Source organism: Sapajus apella, unplaced genomic scaffold (genome assembly GCF_009761245.1).
Source record: "Sapajus apella isolate SASKATOON/1434 unplaced genomic scaffold, GSC_monkey_1.0 scaffold10, whole genome shotgun sequence".
NCBI classification, from domain to species: Eukaryota; Metazoa; Chordata; class Mammalia; order Primates; family Cebidae; genus Sapajus; species Sapajus apella.
In genome coordinates, this window is record NW_022436950.1 from 35,624,746 (window position 1) to 35,637,654 (window position 12,909).

Genomic DNA, 12,909 nt, shown 5'->3' on the forward strand with positions numbered 1-12,909 from the left:
TTCCTTCCTCTTTACAGCTGAATAATATTCCATTGTGTATATAAATCTTTGGTTTATCCATTCATTCATGAATATACACTTGGGTTGCTTCCACCTTTTGACTATGGCAAAGAATGCTGCTATGGACATGGGTATACAAATATCTCTTTGAGTGCCTTGATTTATAACTTTTAAATATTTAGACATACAGCATGTGGCTTCCATTTGTACTCTTGCCTCAGACCCACAAATGTTAGAGCAGGTCTGTGTGGGAGCTGAGCATTCGTATTTGCCAAAGACAGCAGCCAGCTTTCACATTAGGTGCCACTTCTGCTGGATCCATGGAAGTTGCTTGGAAATTTGCATTGAGAGCCAGCAGGGAGGAATCCCTAAAGTGATTAGTGATGTCTGCCCTGAGCAGACCTAACACTTTCCCTGACCTAGTTACAGCTCTTCATTCATGTAGGAGAAAATTGGGGTTAAGAGCAGTTAAAATACTTCCCTGCTCTAGTGAGGAGCAGAATAGAAGAGGACTCAGCTTCTCTGATGCGAGCTCAAAGCACTGCAATGCTGGAGGCGGGGCAACTTCATCCTCAGGAGGCACGAGGAAGAAACTCCTTCCCAGGTTCCTCACAGAGGGGAGCTGCTGTACTGGGCTTGTGCTCAGAAAGCGGGTATAACAGAATGGAATAATTAATTTGAAAAGATGTCATTTGAGAAAAATGCAATCACAGGGGTTTTCTAACAAAGGCAATAGTGTTCTAAATTATGTAGAAATTATTCTGATTTGATTTTAATGAAAAGGATGTGAACAATCAGTTTGGAGGCACAAGGAAATATTTTAACAGCAAGACTGAGTTTGAGGAATTTAAATGAGGATAAACTAGCTAGGTCTTGTAAATGGGCTGTTTTAAGGGGAAATTCATTAGCCAATATGTTTTTTTGTTTGTTTGTTTGTTTGTTTGTTTGTTTGTTTGTTTTTTTGAGAAAGAATGTCGCTCTTGTTGCCCATGCTGGAGTGCAATGGCACCACCTTGGCTCACCGCAACCTCCTCCTCCCGGGTTCAAATGATTCTCCTGCCTTAGCCTCCCAAGTAGCTGAGATTACAGGTATGCACCACTGTGCCAGGCTAATCTTGTATTTTTAGTAAAGATGAGATTTCTCCATGTTGGTCAGGCTGGTCTCAAACGCCTGATCTCAGGTAATCTGCCTGCCTCGGCCTCTTAAAATGCTGGGATTATAGGCATGAGCCATTACACCCAGCCTTTTTTTTTTTTGAGACGGAGTCTTGCTCTGTCACCCAGGCTACAGTGCAATGGCGCGATCTTGGCTCACTGCAACCTCCACCTCCCAGGTTCAAGCGATTCTCCTGCCTCGGACTCCTGAGTAGCTGGGATTACATGCGCCTGCCACCATGCCTGGCTAATTTTTGTATTTTAGGGAGAGACAGGGTTTTACTATCTTGACCAGGATGGTCTCGAACTCCTGACCTCATGATCTACCCACCTCAGCCTCCCAAAGTGCTGGGATTATAGGTGTAAGCCACTGTACCTGGCCTTTTTTTTTTTTTTTTTCTTTTTTTTTAGTGGAGTCTTGCTCTTTTACCCAGGCTGGAGTGCAGTGGTGCGATTTTGGCTCACTGCAAACTCTGCCTCCCAGGTTCAAGAGGTTCTCCTGCCTCAGCCTTCTGAGTAGCTGGGATTACAGGCATGTGCCACCACACCCAGCTAGGTTTTGGGTTTTTTAGTAGAAACAGGGTTTCACCAGGCTGGTCTTAAACTCCTGACCTCAAGTGATCCACCCACCTCGGCCTCCCAAAGTGCTGGTATTACAGGTGTGAGCCACTATTCCCGGCCTCATAAGCCAATATTTAACTCTACTCTTGTAATAGTCCCAGGATATAGGTGTCTGCATTAGGTGAACAGACAAGCATGACCGACAGTGGTCTGGAACCTGTATAGGTGGTTGAAGAGATGTCTGGCTTTGCACAAGATAAAGTTCAGAACTACATTGCAAAAGATAATTATTCTGCACAAGATAATCTTTGCACAAGGTAATTACTTTGCACAAGATTATCTTTGCACATGATAGTTACTCCAAACTTCAGCCTCTTCATTTATAATACAAGGCCAATAATATCTACCTTTTAATGTCGCTATGATAATTAAAGGTAATAATGACATAGAAAACATAAATACAGAAAGCAGGCATTTGAATCCTTAGCTGTGTGGACTCTTCCATTTGCTCAGTCATACAATGACATTTTACTAAGCATCTGTTATGCACCATGCACAACTGGGCTGTGGGTCCCACTTTCCCATCAAGGGAAGAGAAACAAATGCCACTGAAGAGAGCTGGTACCCACTGAACTAAATCAAAATCCTCCTTTGCACATTCAGTCCTGGAAATCAGGTTAATTTCTGAAAATGTTTTCAGTCTCATTTGTGAGAAGGTAACAAAACCTCTGAGGACAATTCCAACAGATAGTATCTGGTTTAATGTATCTTGTTTAACCAGCAATGGTTAAACACACATTATACAGCAGAAATTCAAGGATAACTGCTTGGGTTCAGCTTTCAGCTGTGCCACTAATTAGATGAGTCAATCCCTTAATTTTATCATATTTCAGCCTCCTCATCTGTAAAATGGGAATAATAATAATGCCTCAGCCAGGCTTGGTGGCTCACGCCTGTAATCTCAGCACTTTGGGAGGCCAAGACGGGTGGATCACGAGGTCAGGAGTTCAAGACCAGCCTGACCAAGATGGTGAAACCCCATCTCTACTAAAAATACAAAAAAATTAGACGGGCACAGTGGCAGGCACCTGTAATCTCAGCTACTCGGGAATTTGAGGCAGGTGAATCGTGTGAACCCAGGGTGAGGTGAAGGGGGGGCGGAGGTTGCAGTGAGCTGAGATAGCGCCACTGCACTCTAGCCTGGGCAACAGAATGAGACTCTGTCTCAAAAAATAATAGTAACAATAATGCCTCTTCATAGAGTTGATGTGAGTTTTAAATGAATTAATATGTGCTAATGTAGCTGTGACGGCCTGGTACATGCTCAGTGTTATATAAATATTAGCTATTGTTGTTAAAAATCTCCATTAATCAATGACATCTAAGATTCTCCTATTTCCACTACAAACACAGGCCTGGTCCCTTTGTAAGTATTCCTGCAATAGGAGTTGGTGATTATTTTTTCTTTTTTTTTTTTTTTTTTCTTTTTTGAGACAGAGTCTTGCTCTGTTGCTCAGGCTGGAGTGCCATGGCGCAATCTCAGGTCACTACAACCTCTGCCTCCCAGGTTCTGGCTATTCTCCTGCCTCAGCCTCCCGAGTTACTGGGATTACAGGTGCCTGCCACCACACCCAACTAATTTTTGTATTTTAGTAGAGATGGGGTTTCACCATGTTGGTCAGGCTGGCCTCAAACTCCTGACCTCAGGTGATCCACCCGCCTCAGCCTCCCAAAGTGCTGAGCTTACAGGTGTGAGCCACTGTGCCTGGCTGCTTAGTATTACAACTTCACAAAATGTGAAGAATCTAAAACTATCAGCACTAAACAAGTAAGCAAATTATAGGTACATGGAAAAATTCCAATACCTACCCTAGCACCACTTAACACATGGTCTAGCTTCTGCATAACAACCTGTTTCATTCCCAATCGGCCCAGCCTTTCCCCTTAAGTCTCTAGGTGAGAAAAACAACCAAGAGTTTGGAATGAAAACACTTTTTCCAAATCCTTTGGGCCAGCGTTTTCCCTTCTGGCAAACCATCCTGGTTTGGTAAACTACCCTCCTGAGAGAAATTCAAAGATTTATGTACAAATATTTTTGTAACAAGAATTAAAACTAAAACTTCAACTGAGGCACAAAGATAAAAACATTTCTGCATTCCAGAGGAGGTATAAGTCAAACGCAAAATTTTGACAGGACTTAGCTGAAAATTACAATGAAGATCTAAAAGGCACACACTGGGGCCTGTCAAGGTGTAAAGGGAATATGGGGGGAGGGGGAGCATCAGGATAAATAGCTAATGCATGTGGGGCTTAATACCTAGGTGATGGATTGATAAGTGCAGCAAACCACCATGGCACACCTGGCCAGGTCCTGAGTAAGACCCCAGGCAGAGCGTTCTCCTAGGGAGTCTGCTTCTGATTCCTGGGATGCACACGCCTTCCATCTCTCCTGCTGCCAGCCACCACTGCTTTCTCAGATGTGAGTGGTACCAATATCTGTGTCCTTCAATGGCAAAGGGCACATATCGAACTTTCTGAATTGTACCTTTCATTTCTCCTCCTGGGACTTGAAGTGAAGGGGAGGAAGCATCCCTCATCCTTTTGGTGGAGAAGTGAGACATAGCACAATTTCTTCCCAAGAAACGCTCCTCAAAAACCCCTTTTCCTCCTCTCTCTCAGACCTTTTATATCTTTTTTTTTAAATCCAATTTAGGCCAGGTGTGGTGGCTCACGCCTGTAAACCCAGCACTTTGGGAGGCCGAGGCGGGAGGATCACAAGGTCAGGAGTTCAAGACCAGCCTGACCAACATGGTGAAATCTCGTCTCTACTAAAAATATAAAAATTAGCCTGGCGTGGTGGCGTGCCTGTAATCCCAGCTACTTGGGAGGCTGAGGCAAGAGGATCGCTTGATCTGGGAAGGCGGAGGTTGCAGTGAGCCAAGATCCTGGGTGACAGAGTGAGACTCTATCTCAATAAAACCCCAAAAAACTAATATATATATATATATATATATATATAATTTAGCTGGATGCAGTGGCTCACACCTGTAATCCCAGCACTTTGGGAGGCCAAGGCAGGAGAATCACTTGAGGTCAGAAGTTTGAGACCAGACTGGCCAACATGGCAAAACCCTGTCTCTACTAAAAATACAAAAAATAGCCAGGCATGGTGGCGTGCACCTGTAGTCCTAGCTACTTGGGAGGCTGAGGCAGGAGAATCACATGAACCCAGGAGGCGGAGTTGCAGTGAGTACTGCACTCTAGCCTGGGCAACAGACGGAGACTTCATCTCAAAAAATAAAATAAAATAAATAAATTTTTTAAAGGGCCCTTACCCAAGACCACGTGTGTGGCAATGATAGAGCCCAGCTGAGAAAGTCTGTATGGAATGGACTTCTGGAAAGCAAGGGTCCCCAGGATGGCAGCCAGCTCAAGGAGACTGAATCACCAGTCATCAAGGAAGCACACCCCTGAGAGGGAGACAGCTGCAGACTGCCAGCCCAGCTTATGAGAGAACCGAGTAGGAATTCTACAGCCCATCCCATTGCCTCTCATCCTTTTCCCTGCCCTGCCCTGGGTCAGCAACTGTAGCTATTGAGTAGGGGAAGAAGGAAACAAGAAGCTGACCACACACAACCTGCCACTGGCCTACCTGGGAGTGTGAGGAGCCATACCTTTAAATGAAGAGTAAAATGTGGCTTTTTATTTTGGTCTAGATATTTTAATTTCTGAATGGAGATCATGAGGCTTAAAGTGCCTTTGTGATTCAGAAATTCATGGGACTGCCCTAGTTTTCATTCAGGGTCAAGGGAAATACTTTCCTTCCCTGGATAAATTGTTAAAGTCAAAATTTTGAAAGACAAAAATATGACTGCCTTTTGTTTACTGCCTATGAGCCCCATTTCTTCATTGTGCCATTTATGTGTCCTTTATTTTTATACTAAAGTTGGAAATAACCTAATTATCGATTAATAGGAAAATAATGATTTACAAGTACTATAGTTTATGCTTTAAAGTACATACATACAAAGTATTAAACTTAAAATACAAAATGTCAAATTATACATTGTATGATTATCATATAAAAATGTATATTTGGCCAGGTGTGGTGTCTCATGCCTGTAATCCCAGCACTTTGGGAGGCCAAGGTAGGCAGATCACCTGGGGTCAAGAGTTCAAGACCAGCCTGGCCAACACGGGGAAACCCTGTCTGTACTAGAAATACAAAAATTAGCCCAGCATGGTGGCAGGTGCCTGTAATCCCAGCTACTCAAGAGGCTGAGGCATAAGAATCACTTGAACTTGGGAGGTGGAGCTTGCAGTGAGCCGAGATGGCACTATTGCACTCCAGCCTGAGGGACAAGAACAAGACTTCATCTCAAAAAAAAAATATATATATATAGTTCACATGATGAGAATAATGATACACACACACACACACACACACACACACACACAGAGAGAGAGAGAGAGAGAGAGAGTTAGAAGCCTAGAAGGAAACACATTGCAGGTTTAAAATGGTTATTTTGGGGTGGTATGAAGCAGGAATTTTTACTTTCTTCTATATATTCCTCTGTATTTTTCAGCTTTGTCTCCCTTTTTTTCCTGCCTTTTTCATCCCTATTCCTCAGTCACACGTAGTGCTGTCCAATGGCATTGCTTAACCATTGGCAGTCAAGAAGTAAACTGCTTTGGGAGGTTGAGGCAGGTCAATCATTTGAGGTCAGGAGTTCAAGGCTAGCCTGAACAACGTGGTAGAACCCCATCTCTACTAAAAATACAAAAAATTAGCTGGGCATGGTGGCAACCGCCTGTAATCCCAGCTACTCGAGTGGCTGGGACAGGATAATTGCTTGGACCCTGGAGGCCAAGGTTGCCGTGAGCTGAGATCATTCCATTGCACTCCAGCCTGGATGACAAAAGCGAGATTCCACCTCAAAAAAAGGGGGGGGACTGGGTGCAGTGGCTCATGCCTGTAATCCCAGCACTTTGGGAGGCCAAGGCCGGCAAATCATGAGGTCAGGAGATTGAGACCATCCTGGCCAACATGGTGAAACCGAATCTCTACTAAAAATACAAAAATTAGCTGGGCATGGTGGTGTGCGCCTGTAATCCCAGCTACTTGGGAGGCTGAGGCAGGAGAATCACTTGAACCTGGGAGTCAGAGGGTGCAGTGAGCTGAGATCACACCACTGCATTCCAGCCTGGTGACAGAACAAGACTCCATCTCAAAAAAAAAAAAAAAAAGAAGTCAACTGATGTCCCAAGCATGGGCCACTTCTCCACAGGTTCTCTCCAATGTTCAGTGTTTCACAAACTGTTTTCTGCAAACCATTAATTCCAAGACATGCAATACACATTAGAACATTAAATATTTTCAAGCCGGGCACAGTGGCTCGCACCTATAATCCTGCAACTGTAGCTATTGAGTAGGGGAAGAAGGAAACAAGAAGCTGACCACACACAACCTGCCACTGGCCTACCTGGGAGTGTGAGGAGCCATACCTGTAATCCCAGCACTTTGGGAGGCCGAGGGGGGTGGATCACCTGAGGTCAGGAGTTCAAGACCAGTCTGACTAACATGGTGAAACCCCATCTCTACTAAAAATACAAAACTTAGCTGGTTGTGGTGGTGGATGCCTGTAATCCCAGTAATGCCGGAGGCTGAGGCAAGAGAATCACTTGAACCCAGGAGGCAAAAGTTGCAGTGAGCTGAGATCGCATCACTGCACTCCAGCCTAAGCAACAGAGCAAGACTCCATCTAAAAAAAAAAAAAAAAAAAAATTGAAATGTCCTGCCAAAACAAAAAAAAAAAATTCTTGAAATTTGTTTAACATAGGACTTTTCATATCTTTTTTTGATCATACACAATGGCTAAAACACAACAAAACAAAACAGAATGAAAATATTAGCAGTTTAAGCAACTTGAGTTTGGAGGAATCCCATTCAAGGGAAATGCCACCTTGATTTGTAGCTTACCAAGGCAAAAATGATTTCAGTTGGGAGATTATTGCTAAGGTACTAGGTGGCTCTGGGAGGTCACTCTGTTCTTTTCAGCAAGTCTTCCAGACATAAATCTTGCTTCTTTGTCCATTAAGAGAAAATAGAGGAGGAACCACCTACTGCAATCCAAAGAGCCTCGTCCCACCCATTTTAGCCAATGACAGATGAAATGAAGCAAAAATAGCCTATGATTGATGGACACATCAAAGTCAAAGGACTTTTAGAAGCAAAATTAGTGCCTGAAGATTCTCTCTGGACTTTATTACTTTTTATCTCAATGCTTTATCATGTTAAGGGTGATTTCTTCACTATGTCTCTTTTAGATATCACTATTTATCTTGTTGAAGTCCAAAGTTTGATTGCCTTAAATGAACCCTGTAACTGCTATAAACCTGGCACCACAGCCAGGAAGACCAAGCAGTGTAACTGGAAGGAAATTGATTATCTAACCCTAAAAATTCAGGCACAGGGATCTCCCTATTCTTTACAGTTACCTGGAAGCGATGAATTCCTAACTCTTTCTCATCGTTAAGTCCCCAAGAAGAGGTCTCCAAGGCCAAAGTATCTGCAGCAGCATAAAAAACTTTCACAGCCACTAATAAAGAAGGGAATCTGTATTAGGTCTAGAGTTTCTAGGGTACCTGCTGGGGCTTTTTCTTTTTACCAAATGCCCACAAAGTTTCCACCCAGCAATGTGAGGTCCTCTGCAGGAATTTACAGATCACTTGGGACTTCATCACAACTGTACTTTATCTTTCTGAATACACAACTTCATTCCTCCTGATCACAGACGGACCACGCTCCGCAATTCCTGACACATTGAAAAGGTTGTTGTTTTAGGTTTGTTTGTTTTCTGGGAGGTAAGGGGGAGAGACATCATTTCATCGTTATAGTGCTTAAAACCTTCTTATAGAAGTGTGATATTTATTGTATCAAATATTGTGTTTCTCAATGCAATCATGCATTGTTTAACGATGGGGATACATTCTAAGAAATGTGATATTAGGTGATGTTGTCATTGTGTGAACATCATGGAATGTTCTTACACAAACCTAGATAGTATAACCTACTACACACCTAAATAAACTACAGGCTATAAACCTCTGTAAAACGTTGCTGTACTGTATACTATAGGCCATTGTAACACAGTGGTAAGTATTTGCCTATCTAAACATAGTTAAACACAGAAAAGTACAGTAAAACTACAGTATTATAATCTAATGGGACCACCGTAATCCATGCAGTCCATCCTTGACCAAAATGTTATTATGCAGCACATGACTGTACCAATCTCCTAAAACACTGGCTTTAATCTCCATGTTCCCACTTTTGAAACAGAGCAGGGAAAGTCCCAAGTGATAAGCATTAGCAGATAAACACTTACATCCAGAGGGAACTGTAGACACTTTTAAGAGCAGCTGGAAACCATTTCATTAATGTGTGGGAAGTGTTTCCTTTTATAATCTATATTTCATTTACAGCCATGTGACTGATAGTGGCAAGAAATTTGTGGTTAAAACACAGTAAATGAGCAATAGAGTACTTGACCAGAGGGAAAAAAGATGTTATTCTAGAAAAAAACATGAAAGGCATAAATCATATATTGAGAAGGTCACTCAGTGTGAGCTACTAAGCCGCCCAGAGTTATTGACATCATGCATTATGTATGGACCCATTTTACAAACCATTGTTCTTCTTCCTCCCAAATGTGCTCTGAATGAATGACAGAGAGCCCATGCTGTTCCTCTTGTACTATTCTGGTTGAATCTGAGGTTTGGTAATTTTCCTAAAGGAAAAAAAATCAAATTCATAAAAAATGTTCACTGACTACCTGGCAGAGGGCCTGAGACCATATTCAGGATGTGATACAACACAATTATTTGATTGCTGTCTTTTTCAACACACATTGGAGCTCTCCGAAATTAGTTTTGCCTCCATTCCAAACTCGGTTGGCACGGCTCTTTCGCAGGTCCTCTGATGAAGCGAAAGCATCTACTGCTGCTGTGTTCTCCAAGGAAACAGATGATACTCGTGAAGATTCAAATGGAAACTAATACGAATGTCATGTGGGAACCTACCTTGGCAGAAAGGCTCAAAGCCTCAAAACTAAATCTGCTCAAGTTGCCTGATTTGGTAAATCAATATAAAAGACACCATAAAAAGCAACGTGAAAGAGATGGGGAAGTGAACACAATTAGGATAGGATGCAACGGGTGGAAGGACCACACTATCTGAGTCCTGGCAGGGGCAAGGTGTGGGTCTCCTGTCTCTCTGCTACCTCGGCCTTCCCCACTGATGTGTGGTTATGAGGACCAGAGATAAAGTAATGAGGTGGCAGCAAGGGGATCCCAGCGAGAAGGTGCCCTGGGCCAGTGACACACTTACTCTATCAAAGAGGTACAGGGACAAGTAGACTTGGCCACAGCTATAGCTTCCCAATCAGCCTGCTGAGCACCTGTGAGTTTTACGTGCATTTCTTGGACATAAACATGTGGGATCAGAATGGGTGTCACCATTGGATAGCAATTTAGGAATGCTGTAGCTGTCAGACCATAGACACATGATTAGGACTTAAATCTCTTCATCTCTTTCTAAGTAACATTCCTTCTTTTCCCGTCATATATTCCTTTATTCCATCTTTCTTTAATATGTTTTACAGAATACTAACTTACTATCTATATTTAACACATCTTATGAATTCTGCCTGCCTCACAAGCTATTTCCTTACTCATTATCTAAACTTAACATCCCGGGAGTTTTACCAATATCTCATAAGCTGCTAGCTTGATTTCTACGTGTACTTGGTATTTCTGTATGCTTCATCCGGCCCCCGACATTTGCTTTCTTCTATAGCAGAATTGAATATGCATTACACATGGACCTTCTCTTATACCTTTGAACAGAACCCACAGAGAACATCACATGAAGCAGAGACACAGCACAGCCTTCAGCTCTCTCCTGTATTTTATAAACACTGATTCCTTTCAAGACCATAAAAATAATTATTTTGAGGGTACTTGGAATATCTGGAGGCTTGGCCTGAAACAGGAAGAACAGACAACCTACAAAATCTCTGGGACTATGAAATGTTTTAACTCCATTTTCAGGTTGTCTAGTTGAGCATGAGCAAAAAACAATTTTTGGTCTAATTTTCCTCAGAAGTTCACTTACGGCCAGGCGCGGTGGCTCACGCCTCTAATCCCAGCAATTTGGGAGACCAAGGCGGTTGGATGACCTGAGGTCAGGAGTTTGAGATCAGCCTGGCCAACATGGTGAAACCCTGTCTCTACTAAAAATACATAACTAGCCAGGCATGGTGGCAGATGCCTGTAATCCCAGCTACTCAGAAAGCTGAAGCAGGAGAATAGCTTGAACCTGGTGGTCAGAGGCTGCAGTGAGCCGAGATCTCGCCATTGCCCTCTACCTGAGCAAAAACAGCAAAACTCCGTTTCAAAAAAAAAAAAAAAAGTTCACTTAGTATAAAATCTTACATGCAGGTAGAAAAGGAGCCTGAGACCATCACTCCACTACAACAAGGTACAGAGTTAACAAAGCAGGATCCGACTAAGCTGAGGCTTTGGCAATCACATGACTCAGCAGCGCCCACACTGAGACACCAGAAACAGAATCACTCCATTGCCGCTTCAGTGAGATGGAGACTCAGTCAAGCCAGCCACTGCCAGCTAATCATGTGTTTATGGCCATCTGTGCAAGAATGGCAGGAAAACTTACAGAAAGGAAAGTAAGGAGGACCTCTGGTCTGTCTCACAATGGTTCTCCCAAAGCTTAGTTTTCTTCAGTATGGTATGGAGGCTGAGTCTACACCCAGTCTCTGAAGACACACAGCCCTAGGGTCAAATCTCAACTCTTTAACACCTGCTATCTGTATAATCCTAAGCAATCATTTAACCTCTCTGACCCTCAATTTCTTTCTTTATAAATGGCTAATATTATAATAATTTAACCCTACAAGAATTGCAGTGAGGATTGAATAAAATGATTTACACGTAGGACATAGCACACTATACCAATCACATGCCACTTCAATGGTCATTGTAATTATTGTTATTAAAATCATTATTGTTGTGGTTGCTATTAGTAGCAAGATCAGCCTTAGAATGAGAATTATGTTATTTCAAGAGGAAAATTTCCAAAATGCCCCCCTACCTACTGCCTAATGCCTTAAATCTCTTCAATGAAATAAAGCCTTTTATTTTAGAATCAGTCAAGGATCTTAAAATGAGACTATTTCCCTGGAATTGTGACACATTGATTTATTCACTTACTTTTTTTGTTGTTGAGATGGAGTTTCGCTCTTGTTGCCCAAGCTGGAATGCAATGACACGATCTCGGCTCACTGCAACCCCCTTGTCCCAGGTTCAAGCGATTCTCCTGCCTCAGCCTCTCAAATAGCTGCTATTACAGGGGTGCACCATCACACCTGGCTAATTTTTGTATTTTTAGTAGAGACAGGGTTTCACCATGTTGTCCAGGCTGGTCTCAAATTCCTGACCACAAGTGATCTGCCACCTTGGCCTCCCAAAGTGCTGGGATTACAGGTGTTAGCCATTGTGCCCAGCTGTGACACATTGATTTAAATTTACACAAAGACTTAAATGTCTACTGTAAAATTCCTCTTCTGCATGGAGATTTTGAAAAGGCTGTTGTATTCATCAGGGTTCTCAAGAAAAACAGAATCAATAAGGTACATAGATATACTACACTTGATCTTAGCCAAAGAAGCGATATACACAGATATACAGGAGAAGATTTATTATGGGAGTTGACTTAGGCGATTGTCGACTCCAAGAAGTCCCATGATGTGCCACCTGCAAGCTAGAGAACCGAAAGTCAGTGGTGTGATTCAGTGAGAGTCCAAAGGCTGAGAACAAGGAGCTCTGATCCAAGGGCAGAAGCCAGTGGATGTCCCAGCTCAAGATGATAGATAGCAAAGGCCCTCAATGGATGGGATGATGCCCACTTGCTTTAATGAGAGTTGACCTTCACTTAGTCTACTGATTCAAATGCTAATCTCTCCTAGAAACATCCTCACAGACACACCCAGAAACAATGTTTTACCAACTACCTGGCCATCCTGAACCCAGTCAAGTTGACGTATAAAATTAACCCACAGATGGGGCTAATGAGTAGAAGATACCTGAAAGAGGAGAGGGTCAGAGAGGGAAGAC